Source organism: Somniosus microcephalus, chromosome 1 (assembly GCF_052327205.1).
Source record: "Somniosus microcephalus isolate GS21.2 chromosome 1, FLI_Smic_1.0, whole genome shotgun sequence".
Lineage (NCBI taxonomy): Eukaryota > Metazoa > Chordata > Chondrichthyes > Squaliformes > Somniosidae > Somniosus > Somniosus microcephalus.
In genome coordinates, this window is record NC_140987.1 from 422,921,589 (window position 1) to 422,940,837 (window position 19,249).

The 19,249-nt window shown below is 44.0% G+C and overlaps 1 protein-coding gene across 1 annotated transcript in view; it reads left to right on the plus strand.

Moving 5' to 3' along the window:
- The first annotated feature begins 16,819 nt into the window (after nt 1-16,819).
- Nucleotides 16,820-19,249, plus strand: part of LOC147125242 (gap junction alpha-3 protein-like) — a 36,414-nt gene continuing 33,984 nt past the window's right edge. Inside the window, exon 1 of the mRNA XM_085999822.1 lies at nt 16,820-17,369. The gene's annotated coding sequence lies outside the window, so the exon portion shown is untranslated. The remainder of the gene's footprint in view (nt 17,370-19,249) is intronic.

Below are 19,249 nucleotides of genomic sequence, written 5' to 3' on the forward strand. Positions count from 1 at the left end.
TCAGCCCAGACCCATTTGGAATGTCAGGACTTTCCATTATTTTCAATGAAATATATGTAGCTGTTTTTGGCATTTTAAATGGATAATAACATGCCTCTAATCCTATCACTTTGAAGCTGTAATTTTCCTATATTCATAAGACTCTTTGCTCAGTTTCTAAACTGAGCAAGTTAGTTGGCTACACCCTCATAAAGTAAGCTTGAAGGCTTGTTAGCAAAGAAGGATTATTCAATATAGAATGTAACTGAGCCATATTGAAGCCAGACACACCACAGAATAATACCATCACTTTACTGTGATGGTGTTATAAAAGCATTTTTTGAGTTTTTCTAACCAAATCCTTACATGGTAGATATTCATGGTAGATTTTCTCTCCCACATGGCAGCTGTCTCCCATTCTGCCAGAACATTTCACACCTAATCTAGAGCCGTCTTTTGTCTCCACTAGTCCTATCATCATCTCATCTCATTTTGAATACCTCTTAATGTCTCTTTACTTCTTTTGTTCTCTCCCAGCCCTGCCTTTCGATCTATTTCATTTCCTTTCCAGTTTTGAAAAAGGGTTAGACCCGAAACGTCGATTCTAATTTCTTTCCACGGATGTTGCCTGGCCTGCTGAGTTTTTCCAGCATTTTCTGTTGTTATTTCGGATTTCCTGCATCTGCAGTATTTTGCTATCATGGTAGATATTCAGATGTTCCTGGCTGGAATTAAACTCAATGCTTCACAGAACCAAAGTCATCCATCCCACCAGCATCCCACCAGCAGCCCCCCCCCCCCCCCGTACATTGATGCTTTCATTTCCCAACTTTCCTTCTTCACTTAGGACAGCAGGTCAATCTGTATCACACACTTCTTTTTCAACCTCCAATATTCTATCCTTTTCTTCTGAAGGCACTAATTTTTCCCGTTCCATGGGTACTGATTCCCCTATACTGCCTCAACTAAGTAGCCGTTCCTGATGTGCTAACCTCAATAGTAAGTGTTGTCAGGCTGTTCAATTATGGGGCAGCCACCATTCCTGATGTGGCGTTTATCTGACACCCGCACACTTTCCAGCTGAGGCAATTGGATAGCAATGGTAGGCGCTGTGCTGATTTTGAAATATTGATTTTCCCATACCTAATTTATGTACAGTGGGGGCTATTGTAATGCTCACATCACTCCCATGCCACTGATCAGCTAACTGAGGACAAACCAGAGATCAAACCTGAACCTTCCTGTCTATATTGCTTAGTACCACACTAGGTAATATGTTTACCCTTTAGACAGCAGGGAACAGTGATTAAGTGCTTTTTATTGAAAAATCATTTTGGCCAAAGATCCATTACTTGTGCAAATATCGGAGACTGAACAACAACTTACTCCAGGGTTATTGGTTCATCATGGAGCCAAATTACATTTTCACACCACAAAAATCCATGCCTTTTTTGTATTTGGTTTTTAATGAAAGTATTTATTGAATAATGTATTATTTATAACAGATGTTGATTTAGAATGGTAGGGAGGAAATAGCAACAGGGGAACATGGATTCCAGACCACAAGATCAGTAAGGAGAAACCAGCAATGGGGGAGCAAGACACAAGGCTGTCAAGCGTAGTGACGTGGAATAACAAGGGAGAGTCAAGGTCACTGAAAGTAAAGGGGAGAAAAAGCAAGGGAGGGATTATTGAGGCCATTTCAGAGCAGCAAGTAAATGCAGCATTGTTAAGAGCAGTGGGAAAGAAAGTTGGCTGAGCAGATGAAAATGCTCTTGTCTTCAATAGTAGCTGGCTGCTCTGGGAATGAAAATAAGTCCAGGTGCTAAAAAGTATTTTCATATCCTTGGGAGATCCAACAGCCAATGATAAAAGACTCCTGGGACTATCACAAATACATGAACCAGTAATATCAGTAGCCAGTCAGACAGGAACTGCTACGGTATACCAGACAATCCCACTTCAACCTCTGCCACACACTGAGTTCTGGGCCGGAATTTTCCCATTGCAGAGCGTGCACGTTTGGGGGCGGGTCAGCGGTTAAAAGCGCGAAAATTGACAGATCATCAGGAACCCGCCGTCCTCCCGCCAACTTCCGCAATTAACTCGGGCATGTTTCGCGGCACGCCGCGGACCCGCTCGGGAGAGGCGAGCAATCTCACTGAGGAATTTAACTGCTCGTTTAAAGACCCTTAACTGAAGTTTTAACCTCAGATTTGGGCTTTAACTTGTTGAGCACGGGATTCACGCACCTCAGGAACCTCGCCTGTGAAGGGGAGGCGGGAGCTCAGTGGCCATTGTGCGAGTTCATTAAATGACAGCTGGAAAAAACACATAAATACTCACGCCTTACACTTGCTTCCTTGCCTAAGGGAAAGGCTATTGCTGACACCATTTTGTGTAGAGATTTAGCATTCAGGAGTTTGCAGGTCGTTTCTGCAACCTCAGAAGCCATTCTCACCACATTGCTAGTCACTACCACTACATTGAAGGATTGTGCCTCCAATCTCCACTTGACCTGCCATCTATTAGATTAGCATGGGTGCCGCTTATGCTGTCTCACCTTAGACCTCAGAAATGGACCATGATGAGCCCCAGCACCAACAGCAGCCACACCAGCAGCAGTAGCAGCAACCACAATAGCAGCCTTCTCCTCACCGACCTGAAGCTCCACAGGAGAGAGAGGATCAGCACAGGAGTGCACCGTGCCAGAGGTGATACCCCCAACACAGGGTATACAGGCAGAGGATGAGCTTCCTGGACATGACCGATCAGCAGTACTTCAGGAGGCTCAAGCTACCACGCCAGGTCGGCACAGACATTTGTAGCTTGCTGGAACAAGACTTGCTGCCCAGAGGACCTGGTGGCCATGCCTTACCAGTGGCGGTCAAAGTCACCACCACCCTCAACTTCTTCACTTCAGGCTCCTTCCAGGGATCTGCAGCAGACATTTGCAGGATCTCGCAGTCGGCCGCCCACAAATGCATCACCCAGGTGACCAATGCTATGCTTCACAAGTCAGCCAATTATATACACTTTGCCACTGATGAAGCCAGTGTTACTGAGTGGGCGTTCGGCTTTACAGCTCTGGCTGACTTTCCACAGGTGCAGGGCGTCATCGACTGCACACATGTGGCCACCAAGGCACCCCCAGATATCCCAGGAGTGTTTGTGAACCATAAGGGCTTCCACTCCCTCAATGTGCAGCTCGTCTGCAACCATAAAAAGATCCATCATGCATGTGTGCGCCAGATTCCCTGGCAGCTATCATGACTCTTTTGTGCTGCACTAGTCCACCCTCCCTCAGCTCTTTGCACCTCCAAACAGACTTACCGGCTGGCTGCTTGGACATAAGGGCTATCCACTGAAGACATGGCTGATGACACCATTGAGAAGGCCAAGCAATGAGGCCGAGGAGCGCTATAATGAGAGCCACATGTCCACCAGATGTGTCATAGAGCAAGCAATCGGCATGACGAAGATGCGCTTCAGATGCCTTGATGAATCTGGAGGAGCCGGTCAGTACTCACGAGCCAGGGTCTCCAGAATCATTGATGTATGCTGCACGCTGCACAACATAGCGCAGCAACGAGGGTTGGAGCTACAGGAGGAGCAAAGCACAGAGTGCACAGCCTCTTTGGAGGAGGAGGAGGAGGAGGAGGAACAGATGGAACACGAGGAGGAGGAGGTGGAGGAACCAGAGGTGGAGATGGCACCAGCAGCGGCACACGTTGCTGCCCGGGAGGCCCGCGATGGCCTCATAATGGCCCGATTTACTTAAGTTGCACCAGTGCACCCATATGGCTCCCAAATGCTGTACCAACTCCCCCCCCGCCCCCCCCCCCCACCACCAACAAAACCACAAAGCAGTCCTACAATGAACAACATAGAAGATAGGAGCAGGAGTAGGCCATTCGGCCCCTCGAGCCTGTTCCGCCATTTAATGAGATCATGGCTGATCATCCAAATTCAGTACCCTGTCCCTGCTTTCTCCCCATATCCCTTGATCCCTATAGAAGCCATTCATATCACCCAAACCCCCATTGCTTGAGGTTAAGTAATGTCTCACCATTCACTCCAAGTGACAGAGCCACTTCCCAGGTAACAGGCAAAAATTGACAAGATGTGAAAGTTGTGCAAAGAAATAAATTTATGTGCATCATAAATAGAACTGAAACTTAGCATTAACATTTTGTCATACGCCCATATGCATACCCTTGTGCATCTAGGATTGTGTCTTTTTTCATTTACGCATGCTTCTACGAGGTGCAGCCACTGTGGCTTCAGCAGAGGTAGAGGCAGGCTGCTCACTTCCCTGCTGCAATTGCATTGACACTTTTGGTGGATGTCCTCTGGGTTTTGGAGCCTGTGAGGGCCCCGCCAAAGACTGCTCCTCCTGCAATGGTACAGGGGCAGACTCGGCCATCGGGATCCGAGGCAGCGTGTGGGGCTTTGACTGAGGGGGAGGCACCGGGGGAGAAGTGGGAGAGCTTTAAGAAGAGCCCCCACTTCCATGTCCCCTCTCACCATCATCCCTCTCATGGACCACCCACTCTTCCCTGCTAGCAAGGAACTGGAGAGCACCTTGCTGCACAGCAGAGGGGTGATGAACGCCCAAGTCTACATTAGTATGCCCCTTTGAGATGAGGTCAATGAGCATTTGCAATCTATTGTTCACAGCAAGCATGTTCTCGTTGGACTGGCGCATTTGCTGCTTGATGCAGGTGGCCATCCTTTCCATGTAACAGCACATCGTCACCATCGCCTGCGAGATGGTGCTGCTCATGTTGGAGATGGACTCCTCCATTTTCTGTACATTTGCATACGTCACGACTGCAAAAGCTGCCAGAGCCTCGCACAATTGTTGCTGCTCCTCCAAGATCACCCTCTTTCTCGATGACCCCAGAGGTTCAGCATCTGCATGCAGCTCAGGACTCTCCAGTGCTGTCCCTGTCTCCAGCATCTGCTCTTGCTCACTTGTGATTTGTGAGACACCAGGTGACAACATTACTCTATGTCTCGCAGGACCTACCAACATGCACATATCTGCGCTGGTGCTGGGTGCACATGAGTATAGTGATGGTGCACCCTAAGAGACTGGAGCTTCCTCTGAGGCGTTGTCTTCCTCCTCTGGCTGGACAGTGGCGGGGGCACTTGATGGACCTGTGGTAGAGTAGAGATGAATTAGAAGTCTTATGATAAGAATATGTAACGTTACCATTATGCACATGGTGATATTTCACTGGCTGCTGACATCAGTCACCATGAGTGACTGTTGTATGCCATGTGGCTGTATGAAATTTAATTCTGTCACCAGGTTGTTTGGAGGTCCCCCTCTCTCTCTCTCTCACTGGCAGCAGATCTGCAACACCAGAGATTTCAAATGCCTCCTCTTCTGCTGGAGTCAAATTGGTGAATATTGGAGGGCCACCTCCCATTCTCTGCCTTTCCCTGTTGTTCTAGGCTCCCTTCTCCTGCAAGGAGGGAAAGAAGAGAACTTTGAGTGAGAGTGATGGAATGAATTTAAGGAATGGGTGGGCTACATCTGCAGAGGGCGACTATAAGGGAGTGGTGTTACTTTCTATGATTGCATTAGGATGAGGACGAGTGCCAGTAGTGGTTAGTCAGATGGGGATGTGAGTAGGTGCACAGACAAAGAGGGATGGGTGCACCTGTAAGGTGGGTTGGTTTGAGGAATGATGTGCAGGAGTAGGCTTGGAATTGTAAGATTAGGATCACAGGCTCACACAGATTACCCAACAGGGCTTTAGAAGTTGTAAGGCTTTTATTAAAGAGCTACATTTAAAGGCATAATCACATATTACATATGGTTTAAGCTGAGTATAATAGACATACAACCCGTGACAGTAGAGAGCGATCTACGACTCCCAAATCGGAATGCCACGACCAGACGGACGGGGAGGCAGTATGGTGGTCTTGGATTGGGTGGATTCCTGCAGTCTGCTGCAGTGGTCACTTCCGTTGGGTCATCTCTCAAGCTGTTGGAGGTGTGAGGCCATCAGCCACCTCAGAGGCTAAACTTGACCAAGGTGTTAGGCCGTAGCCACCTCGGGGAAGATTCACCCCTGACTGCCTGATTTCCTCTCTCGGTCATCTATATTTATAGTTATTTTGGTGGGCTGGTAATCACCTGGTGTCAATCATTTGATCCCTATCCTATTGTCCAATTGTGAAGCGGGAAGGCACCCCTCACCATCCCTCTCTGCATGACTGACAAGGCCTCCCTCTTATCTTTCTGAGGAATGTTTTGTCAAGTTTCTTCAAGGGCATTTTATGGCTTCATGGCTCCTTGTTATCTAGCAGGTGCTATCCTCCCTGTTTCCTTGCATTTTACGATTCCCTTATCACTTCTATTTGTCTTTTGATGCTTGATATTCGACCTTGCTGGCATTTCTGCTCTCTGTTCCCGGCTGCATGTTGTCAGTCTCTGTTCTAAGAATTAAAATCCATCTTTGAATCGAACAGCTATTTCTTACAATTCCCTTCTTTGAGAAGGAAATATCCTTATTGACTTCTCACAATTGCTCTGGACTAATCTAGCTAGCTCTTATTGCTCTCTCAAATGGGCGTTAGTTAGTAGGGAGTCTTGAAGATTTCTCCCTTCCTTACAGTCCATTCCTTTGAGGAGAAGGAGCAACCTCTGACCCCTTACTCAAATTCAATTCACTGTTCTGGTGTTCCAATTCTGCCCTGCCTGGGGTATCCTCTGTTTCTTCTATCTTTCCTGATCTTACCCCACTTGGGGTCTCCTCTACATTGCTTCAGATCGTCTCTTTCGGTGTGCTCAATTAACTTGTTAGTGCTGGTTAGTCATGGGCATGAGTACCCAATTGGCTTATGTATCAAAGTCTTACTACACATGTTACATATATCAAATACACTATCATTATAAGCTGAAGAACTACCAGAGTGTGTGAAATAATACGAACGTAAGGGTGTGCTGATGTATTAAGCCCAATATCCCACCAGTGTGAGTTGTCCCCTATGCTGTCAATTTCAATATCTATTCTCGAGTTGTCTTGCTCCAAAACATAAAAATGCTTTAGGGAGGAATTCAGTCACATCATGAGCTCACTGAAACTCTCAAACAACAGGGGAATGTCATATCTGAGTATCCGAATTGTGCCACACAATTGTGTAGCTCATACTTAAAAACATGTTGGTTGATGGGACAGGTCCTGTTAGACCCATAAAGCATGGTAGTTGAGGTAGTAGTGACACAGGAGGCACCACAAATCACCTCATATTGGATTCGCACTGGTTTTTCCCACGCTCTGTTACCTACAAAACACAATTATTACAGTCACAGTTAAATTCAGTCTTACAATCATTTCAAGCGACATTACAGTTTCACATCTAATCAACAAATCATGGACTTAAAAGATTCTCCAGATCTCTCTTTTGCTCGTATCCATCTTGTGGATAATTCTTACTAAACATGATTTCTCCTTAGCCCTCGATTGTACCAATCCAGATTCCATGTAACTCTCCACTTCAACTTCAATTTCAATCCCTCTAACAGGTACCAGTGCGTTTAACTCTATTCTGATTGTTTCATTAATTAGATAGTTTCTCGATGGAGTATGTGTCAATGCTTTAAAGGTTGTCTCACTCTCCTGAGCCACATTAACTGTTTCATGTCTGTCTTGCTGTTGTCAAGTAACTGAGCATGTCTGGGACCCATTCTTCAGTGCCAACTCACCATACATTCCCGGATGGTAATTACCTCATACATAACGAATCACATTTGCACACTCATACCGGTATCTCCATATTATGCTACACGTGCCAACCGATACAAGCCTTTCTCGGGCTTTCAGTTATCTTATCGAAAGATTGTAGTCGTCTGGAGATCTTTGCTCATCTTCCTCTACATGGTCCCGATTTCTTGGGTAGTGGCCAGACTATCAAATTCAGTTTTCTTAAAAGTTAATTATAGGCAAGGACACAAATGTCTCCAAGAGAAAGCTATCAATTTACTATTCTTAACTACACTTTCCTGACTTTCACTAGAAAGTTTGGAAAATTCTCAATTGGTGGTGTAATTCTCCTGTTTCTATCTCGCACCATCAATCACTTCCTCTCTCCATTTTACACATCCCATTAATTATCATTCATATCTCATTCATGAGCCTTGGAGGAACTTTACTGTCCAGTACACTATTTAAGATTGAAAACATAGATCAAACATTCTCACTTGGTCCAAGTTATTAACACTTTTTTATTTATCATTATTTTAGAGGATATTTTATTTTCCCAAAAGTAACCCAATATATAGTGCCTGAGTCCATTTTGTTAATACAAAATTATCCCAAAATCCAAACAGCAGTACTGTTGAACTGACAGGTTTTGTCAATGTTCAATTTCATTTCTATCAATTTATCTTCCATTTCCAATTTCAGAAACAAGTGATTCTCAGGCTCGGTGGCTTACACAGTGTTTTAACATTAGAGATGGAAGTGCTGCAATTAGTTTACAAGATAACTTCCATATAACAAAAGAAAGAAGAGACTCCATTGTGACTCTACTTAGAGCCCAAGGGGTTAAGTTATCAAATCATAATTTTCCTTCTAGGAAATATTAACTTAAAATTAAGAAACTTAAATTTAATAATGTCCAATATCTTTAAATTTCATACTAAAGTTGTGGCTTGGTGAACTTAAACAGCTGTCAGTGGAAAGGGTTAACTCCTTTGCTGGTTTTTAAGAAGGTGGAGCGAAACATTATCAGGCGCAATTGCGTCACTTCACGTAAATTAAAAAAAACTTTCCCGATTGAAAAGACAGTTGTGTTTTCACACTTTAACTAAACATGAACAGAACAGATAAAACAAAACAAAATAGCACATTCTTGCAGAAAACAGTAAATTACGTCATATTTCTTATTGTCCTTTCTTCAGATGCCTTTCCAAAATACTGTAAAAACATTGAATATAACTGGAGAAAAATTAGTTTTTCACATTTAAGCAAATCAAACCAAACTGCTTTGGAAGATTTCACCATAGCAACCACGACTCCAAGGTTAAATTTTAGACTGAAACTTAATCTTTTTTTAAACAAACTTTTTGTTGCTTTTCTCAGTTTTTACACACCAGCTTAACTTAAATTAGTTCAAAGGCTTTTTTTCCCATTCTTGGGGCACAATCTTATTCGCACATTCTTAAAACTTCCAAAATCCAAGACAAGACAAAAGTTTTAAACGTTTTTAACAGAGAAGTGGGTGGAGCTAAACCACACATAACAGAATCTTTCTTTTAAAGACAGACTTTCAGACAAAAGAAATACTGTAACTTCTTAAACATTCATAGTCAGGAAAACTTTCACACTTTAACACACACTTTCACACAAACTGAATTCCAGCATTTTTTTAAGGTTCCTTTCACTCAGCAAATCTTTTGTTTTATTTGTCCCGGCACAGACGTTAATAACTTCTATGTCGGTAAAACTTTAAATTTATCTTTTTTTTTCTCCTTTTTAAATCGGTGACTCAGCAGCTTTTCCTGTCTTTCCAAATTCCTGTTTTTTCCCTTCCTTTGCTGAGTTTTCAGATTGGTTAGCCTGCAAATTAGATCTTTTTCCTTCTTTATCTCTCCCTCTCTCTCCTGCACTTTATGCTTTACCTCCTTCAGGCTATCTATCAACTGTTCCCGGTGATATGCCAACGCCATTGTATTTCTGGTTTTACCTTTCAACAAGCTCTTTACCGCTCCCTTCTTTCAGAGAGAAAAAAAATCCACTATACACAGTCTAAGCAACGATCACGTGCGTTCGACCGGACCGCTCCCTTCTTTCAGAGAGAAAAAACACTATACACAGTCTAAGCAATGATCACATGCGTTCGGCCAGTCCCTCCGGTCATCCCAACTGGAACCTTACTACTCCTAACTCTGTGATCCCACTTCTGACACCACCGTAAGATTAGGCTCACAGGCTCACACAGATTACCCAACAGGGCTTTAGAAGTTGTAAGGCTTTTATTAAAGAGCTACAGTTTTAAGGCATAATCAGATATTACATATGGTTTAAGCTGAGTATAATAGACATACAACCTGTGACAGTAGAGAGCGATCTACGACTCCCGAATCGGAATGCCACGACCAGACGGATGGGGAGGCAGTACGGTGGTCTCGGATTGGGTGGATTCCTGCAGTCTGCTGCAGTGGTCACTTCCGTTGGGTCACCTCGCAAACTGTTGGAGGTGTGAGGCCATCAGCCACCTCAGAGCCTAAATTTGACCAAGGTGTTAGGCCGTAGCCACCTTGGGGAAGATTCGCCCCTAACTGCCTGATTTCCTCTCTCGGTCGTCTATATTTATAGTTATTTCGGTGGGCTGGTAATCACCTGGTGTCAATCATTTGATCCCCATCCTATTGTCCAATTGTGAAGCAGAAAGGCATCCCTCACCATCCCTTTCTGCATGACTGACAAGGCCTCCCTCTTATCTTTCTGAGGAATGTTTTGTCAAGTTTCTTCAAGGGCATTTTATGGCTTCGTGGCTCCTTGTTATCTAGCAGGTGCTATCCTCTCTGTTTCCTTGCATTTTACGATTCCCTTATCACTTCTATTTGTCTTTTGATGCTTGATATTCGGCCTTGCTGGCATTTCTGCTCTCTGTTCCCAGCTGCATGTTGTCAGTCTCTGTTCTAAGAATTAAAACCCATCTTTGAATCTAACAGCTATTTCTTACAGGATGGCACAGTGATGAGTTTTAGGTGACACGTGCATCAGGATGTAGGTGAATGTGGCATTGTACTCACCTTTCCTGACCTCATGAGATCATTGAATCTTTTGCGGCACTGGATCCACATTCATCTCACGACATCCCTGCTGCTGACCTCCTCTGCGATCTCCAGCCATGCCCTCTTAGTGTCTCTGGCTGGTCTTTTGCGTCCATCTGCAGGAAAGAGGACCTCCCTGCATGCTCTGATTCCCTGGACCAGCACTTCTAGGGAGGCATCAGGGAATCTCGGCGCACCCTTCTGTCTGTGTGAATCCATGACCCACACAAATATCAGTGATATGCACCAATTTGTAGCTCTCCCAAACACCTTTATCTCTCCTGCAACAACCTTCAACTGGGATGTGTGCAAGGCTGCTTTAAATATCTGTGCTGAAAACGAGTCATTGGTGACATCATCAAACCCGCTCCATTTAATTGGGCCGGGGAACCTGCATGATTGTTTCAATTGATGTAATTGAGTTAAACGCGCAGTGCAGAACGCACGGCTGAAAAGTTTGGGATGGTGACCCGCTACGCGGCCTGCACACACCCGCCCCGATGGTAAAGATTCCGGCCCTGGTCTCTGCATTGTCACCATGCGAAAGTGCTGAGTAGCGGCTGAGCACTTCCATACAAGGAAAAGGAACTGTCGTATGAGAAGAGATTGAGTAAACTAGGCCTGTATTCTATTGAATTCAGAAGAATGAGAGGGGATCTCATTGAAGTATACAAAATTATTACAGGGCTTGATAGGGTGGATGCTGGGAGAATGTTTCCCTTAGCTGGGGAGTCTAGAACCAGGGGCCACAGCCTCAGGCTAAAGGGTAGGCCATTCAGGACTGAGATGAGAAGAAATTTCTTCACACAGAGGGTGGTGAATCTTTGGAATTCTCTACCCCAAAGGGCTGTGGAGGCTCAGTCATTGGGTATATTCAAAACAGAAGTCAATAGATTTCTGACTAGTAAGGGCATCAAGGGATATGGCGATAGGGCCGGTGAATGGAGTTGAGGCAGAAGATCAGCCATGATCTCATTGAATGGCGGAGCAAGCTTAAAGGGCTGAATGGCCTACTCCTGCTCCTATTTCTTATGTTCTTATTGTCACTGAAATAATTTTATGCATCTCTTAGTGTGATATCCGAGTGGTAAGGTCCGAAACTGAGAGAAGCGAGTTCTTAGGCAGAAAACCCAACTGTTTATTACACGGTGTAGCAGAGAGACATAGCTCTTACAGGCTGCAAGCAAAACACAGTATTTCTAACTGCACGATCCAAGATGGAGGATTCACCTCTGAGTCATACCCATAATGCAATGCCACATTACCAGACTAACTGGTGTACCAGGACATTATCTTAAACACTGGTGAATATGATCCCTTAATCTTTGGCTCCATCTGGTGGATAACTTAAACATTACATCCCAGATTACTATATCCCCCCCCTCTTAAGTTTACATTAATTTCTTAACAACATTCTTAAAACGTCCCATAAGGAAACTTCTTTAATGATAGTCCATACTGAACGAATCTAGCAGGTCATTATCAATCTCTCTGGCGGCTTGCGAGACCTTGGTGAACGTCTTACAGTCAAGTCCCTGCTTGGTTGTGGTAGAGCCACCTGCTGCTCCTGAGCAGTACTCAGAGTATCTGACTCTGCTACGATGGTTTCCTCTTGACGAAGGGGTCCAGGTGTAACTGGCTCTGTTCGTGGTGTTGGTACCACCGATGCATTTGGATAAATGGGGGCCAACTTGTCCTCTGACATCTCCTCTGGAACCTCCAGTTCGATTTCCCCTTGTCTGGTCTTTCTGTTCCATCATCCAAGCTGTGTGAAAGAACCGCCCCCACCCCATAAGGTGAAGCATCACAAGAGAGAATGATGTTTTTCTCTGCATTGTAGTGAACCAGCACATCCGAGGACAGCATCAGTTTCTTGGACTGTTCAAATGAAACCCTCTGTTCCTCTTCCCACTGCCACTGTGTCTCCTTGCACAGAAGTTTGTGAAGAGGTGCTAACACTGTTGACAAGTTTGGTAAAAACCTGTTATAATAGATTAGCAGTCCCAGGTAAGCTTTTAACTCAGTCACATTGGTAGGAGCTGGGGCCTCCTGCAGTGCTTGTACCTCCTTGATTGGATGGAGCCTGGTGGCATCCACTCTGTGTCCCAGGAACATGGCCTCATTCCCCAGGAAAGTGCACTTACTCCTCTTGAGCCGTAACCCAGCCTTATCCAATCTTTGTAGTACCTCTCTCAGAGTGCTCAGATGCTCCTGGTCGGTTCTTCCCATCACCAGAATGTCATCCAGATAGATTGAAACATGTGGGATCCCTTGCAGTACACCCTCGATAGTCCTCTGGAAAATAGCTGAACTAGATGAGACACCGAATGGCAAGCGGTTATAGGTAAACAAACCCTTGTGTGTATTTATGGTTACATACTTCTTGGATTCCTCATCTAGTGTAATCTGCAAGTATGCATGACTCATATCCAGCTTTGTGAATTTCTTCCCTCCAGCCAGGTTTGCAAAGAGATCCTCTGTTTTGGGAATAGGATACTGTTCTAGTTTAGACACCCTATTTACTGTCAATTTATAATCTCCACAGAGTCTTACCGAATTGTCCGGTTTTAAAACAGGTACAATGGGAGCTGCCCATTCTGAACATTTCACGGGTTCCAGAATGTTCTCTCTCAAAAGACGGTCAAGCTCAGCCTCTACCTTTGGTTTCATGGCATACGGCACAGGTCGTTGTTTAAAAAACCTTGGTAGTGCCTCCTTGTCTACATAAATCTTAGCTGGGGGGCCATTAAATGTGCCAAGTTCTTCCTTGAACACGTTCTCATGTTTAATCAACACTTCTTGCAAAGACACTTGTTTGCCTCCCTCCATTTGATTTATTTCTCCCCAATCTAATTTAAGTTCTTGTATCCAGCCCCGACCTAACAAGTTTGGTCCAGAACCCAATACTACAACTACAGGTAGCTGTTCCACAGTGTCCCTGTGTTGCACAGTTACAGTAGCTGTACCCAATGTCGCCACTCGTTCACCGGTATATGTTTTAAGCTGCATAGAGCAAGACTTTAACTCTGGAACTTTTGCACGGTTCCACAATTTTGAGTACTCCTCCCTGTTCATTATGGTTACGCCGCACCCTGTATCCACTTCAAAGTTTACCTTAGAGTCATTTATTGTCAGTTGCAAAGTGATAGGATTCACTTTTGGAATGTTCTCTAGCATACTATGCATTATGAACATGTCGTCTTCTTTCTCAGCTTCTCCGCTGATGTGATGTGCTCCCTGTTTTTTCACTTCTCTTCCTAGGTTGTGCTTTCCTCCCCCTTTTGGTTTGTATTCCTCCACGGTTGCTTTTGCCCTGCATGCACATTTTATGCGTCCTTTTTTCCCACGCTTGTGGCACTTTTCCTCCAGGAACCAGCATTCCCTCGCCAGGTGATCGCCATTGCATCTATAACATGCCTTTACATGCTCACGTTGTGGTTTCTGATGCAACTTAAACTTGTGCACATTAACCTGACCTCCAACTTGCTTTGTCATAGCCCAGTCTGAACCTTGTATTTCTTTTACATCTCGGTTCACTGCCTCTATGGCTTGAGCAAGTTCCAATGCTTTTTCATATGTAAGTCCAGTCTCGGACAATAATCTTCCCTGCATTCGATCATCCATTATCCCGCAAACTAGCCTATCTCTCAGCATGTCTTTCAGGTTGTTCTCGTAATTGCAATCATGTGCCAATTTTCTCAACACCGCTACATAATCCAATACAGTCTCTCCCAGTTTTCTGTTCCGTGAATTAAATTTGAAACGCTGTACAATCTCACTCGGTCTGGGATTGAAATGTTCCTTCAGCAAGGCCACTAATTCAGCAAATGAACTGTCCCCCGGCTTTGCAGGACTGCATAAATTTCTCATTAAACTATACATCTGGCTTCCCACGGAAGTGAGCAAAATAGCTCTCCTTTTCCTGACATCATCTATATCATTTGCTTCAAAGAAATGCATCAGCACCTCGCAGTACTCATCCCAGGTCTGAGTCTGAACATCAAAAGCAGAGATCTTTCCTACCATAGCAGCCATGATCTGTTATTCGGCGCTCTTTTATTTCTCTTCTTCAAGATGTGATCTGTTGACCCTCATCGCCAATATGTGATATCCGAGTGGTAAGGTCCGAAACTGAGAGAAGCGAGTTCTTAGGCAGAAAACCCAACTGTTTATTACACAGTGTAGCAGAGAGACATAGCTCTTACAGGCTGCAAGCAAAACGCGGTATTTCTAACTGCACAAGCCAAGATGGAGGATTCACCTCTGAGTCATACCCATAATGCAATGCCACATTACCATACTAACTGGTGTACCAGGACATTACCTTAAACACTGGTGAATATGATCCCTTAATCTTTGGCTCCATCTGGTGGATAACTTAAACAGTACATCCCAGATTACAATACTTAGTCACTAATATTTGCTGATGTGCCCTCCTGCCACAAGTGGTGCACAGCCCTGGGAAACCAAAAAAGGGGGCAAATAAGTTACCACGGAATGTATGCAGCTGCCTTATTTGGAAAATATATAAAGCTGCCATATAATTTGCAATATACACCTACTGTAATGTTTTAAAATATGTAAACAACATATTTATTATATACCTAACTGTATTAACATCTTGTATAATCTGAGGCTCTGAGAAAGGGGAGGGCTGTGCAGGCAAATGTTGTTGGTGAGATTGGTAAGTGAAATGGGTTTAGTTTTAGAATTATTGAACAGTTTATCTGTTGATTATTTAAACATTGTTGAGAGATAATAAAATAAATATTAAAGTGTTTTGTTGTTTGATGGCTTTTTAATCAATGTGAAATTTGAGCACTCTAAGAACATACAAATATGTCAGGCACAAAACTTTTCATGATATTGATCTACTGGCTAGTATTTATAATGCATATATTGATGTATTGGCTATTATTTATAGTATATATATTGAACTTATTATTTTCACTTATTTATTATCATTCTGTAAATCTGCAGTGTATATATCACAATGGTTATTCTAATCACATATCAATGTTATGGGATATGTTGACAGCTGGTGTCCAGCATGCCATCTATATTTGCAAAAGAGCAGACCAAATTAGAATAAAACCACTCACAAGATGCAGATTCTCTATTTATATTTATAGAAAGAAAGACTTGAATTTATAGTGACTTTCGTGACCTCAGGATACCCAAAGCGCTTTACAACAATAATTTGTATTTATAAACAAAATTTGACATTCTAGATGTTGGCTGAGGGATAAAGATTGACCAGGATAACTCCCCTGCTCTTCTTTGAATATTGCCGTGAAATCTTTTACATACATCTGAAAGGGCAGACAGGGCCTCAGTTTAACATCACATCTGAAAGACAGTGCAGCACTCCCACAGTACTGCGCTGAGGTGTCAGCCTCGCTGATGCGCTCAGGCCTGTAGAGTGGGACTTGAACCAATAACCTTCTGACGCAGAGGACAGAGTGCTACCACTAAACCACAGCTGACAGACATAAATAAATCCTTGAGTTGGTAATGCTGCAACATTCCAACAGTAATGGTAATGTTATTCCTGCTTCTCTGATACAAGTCGTGCCTATGGAATGCGCTTTCAGTAAGTATTACACGTTCCTCATTACACTTTATTTCCAGTACTCTAAACTGGGCCTGAGCAAAGTTACTGTACATCTGCCTGTAGGTAATAAAAACAGATGGAAATTGAGCGTTAGCGGTTTATGTGTCACTTGATGAGATTACTGTCTGGCTATTTATTGCTAACAGTTATAAATGTTAAATACTGTAAATCCTGGGGGAGGGGCGTGGAGATGGAGGATGTGACTTTAAGCGGTTAATTCCTTAAAACAGTGTGTAAAAAAAAACTCCATAGTATAATACATTTCCAAAAGGAGATTTCACTGTGAGAATTTAAAGGTACTGCCGAGCGGTATCTTTAAGGAGTTACTGGGTATATTTCTGGCATGCTCCCTAACCCCCGTCCGTTATCAAAGCAGCTGAATGTAACCAGCAGGCAGGGGGGAAGGACAGCGCTTTAAACCCGAAGGCAGATCGTAACCCCGGCAGCCAAGCAGACAACTCAGCCGAATTCCTGTTCTGGGATTGATAAGACAAGTTCCGCCCTGCTGAAACCAACGCAAGCCGTGTTTATATTTAGAAAGAGTCCCGAGCTGGGTGGACGGTGCCATTGGTTGGTGGCACTGTCACTTACTCATGTCCCAACTTTACTGTGAAGGGTTAGAGTTATCTTCAAAGACGGAGTCATCAGGCAACGAATCAAGCAGCCGGACTCAAGACTGAATTGAACTTTAAATGCTAAAATAAGGACAGAGGATCAGATGCGACAGCGTTTAAGCGCAACTTTCCCTCTCGTCTGGTTAATGTTGAACGTCCGCAGACGCAATTTGGAAAGAAGAACGTTTTTTCTTTTAAACACAGCTTTTTATTTAAGTTCAAGGACAAAGGCTCAATGAGATTCGAGAAATGATTGTCAAGTGGCCAGGGAAGTGCTAGGAGACCCTTACCTACAGGACTGGAGAGGCTGGTGTCAGATACATTCTGTGATCTGTTCTGATTAATGTCATCTTCTGCTAGCAAGGTAATCGTGATAGTCAGGCGATTTTTTTAATGTTCAAAATGTTTATTGCTCATGATGCTGCTCACATTACGAGGACATCTTGAATATATATGGCGACAGAGCATACTTAATTATTTTATTTACTAAATAGAGGTAAAATTCAGGGAACAGCAAACCGTTACATTTTAAGGTAACCTTAAGTTAAAAAAAGTTATAAGAGAATGCGATGTATAGGACGGGGACTTTAAACCGAGTTTACTAGTTTACTGTAAATGTTTATATAAACAATTGGGATAGATCTTTAAAGTGTTGCACAGTAACCAGGATCTTTAAAAAACCGAAGCATTTAGGAAATATTTCCTCCCAGTTTACTAGACAACGTGAGTTAGTTCTCCGGTGTCACAGTGAGTAAGAACACTATCATTTTGTTCTGGGTCTTGAGTTTGACTCTAGGCCAGATTGACGGAGAGGACTGCTTCTCTCTGCTGTCTGTGAGTCTCCAACTTTTAACCGCAGTGAACTACATCTGTGCGCCTCAACTAGTGAGTGGGTCAAATATGATTAGATTACTTCTGAGTCCGGCAAAATCATGATTAGTCACCTCCAACTCCCAGTCTATTTTATCCATGCCATTTCACCTCTGTCTTTGTTTCTGTTATTGACATCTCTCGTCCTTTCTCCGCCTTCATTTGCGCGTCTTTCTCCTCCTTCGCATCTGTCTTTCTCTTCCACTGCTGTTTCTCCATTTATGCCAATCGCTTTCTCTTTGGCCACAGTACTGTTAGGGAGGGAGTTCCAGGGTTTTGACCCAGCAACGATGACGGAGCAACGATATATTTCCAAGTCAGGATAGTGTGTGACTTGGAGGGGAACTTGGAGCTGGTGGTGTCTCCACGTGCCTGCTGCCCTTGTCCTTCTAGGTGGAAAAGGTCCCGGGTTTGGGAGGTGCTACCGAAGAAGCCTTGGCAAGTCGCTGCAGTGCATCTTGTAGATGGTACACACTGCAGGCATGGTACGCCGGTGGTGGAGGGAGTAAATGTTTAAGGTGGTGGATGGGGTGCCAATCAAGCAGGCTGTTTTGTCCTGGATGCTATTGCACTTCTTGAGTGTTGTTGGAGCTGCACTCATCCGGGAAAGTGGAGAGTATTCCATCACACTCCTTACTTGTGCCTTGTAGATGGTGGAAAGGCTTTGGGGAGTCTGGTGGTGAGATACTCGCCACAGAATACCTAGCCTCTGACCTGCTCTTGAAGCCACAGTATTTATGTGGCTGGTCCAGTTAAGTTTCTGGTCAACGGTGACCCCCAGGATGTTGATGGAGGGGGATACAACGATGGTAATGCCATTGAATGTCAAGGGGAGGTGGTTAGACTTTCTTTTGTTGGAGGTGGTCATTCCCTGGTACTTGTGTGGCGCAAATGTTACTTGCATTTATCTAGCACCTTTCACAACCTCAGGATATCCCAAAGCGTTTTACAGCCAATTAAGTACTTTTGAAGTGTCATCACTTTTGTAATGTAGGGAAAGGTTAAAGGCAACAGCATCATTCCCTGCAGCCAGGGCTTGGTGGGGACGGGATCTGGAAACGCTGACTTTTGACAGGAGACATTGAGTGTCTCCTGGTTTGCTGTGGCCTGTTGGTTGAAGGAATGCCGGCATAATCAGTCTCAAATGCCCTATGATCTTTTACTAGCACTTTAGGTTGTTGTAAGGTGGGCTGGCTGAGGTCTGACTGTAACCCTCCCTCCCAAATACAGCCCAGTCACATTGAGTGAAATGAGCACTATGACTGAAATGTTCACACCTCCAGAAAACCTTGCAGCAGAAACAGCTGGTCTTCTAGAAGGGAATGAAACAGACAAATAGTGCTGCCGACTCCCTCTCAACAGGAGTACAATGGA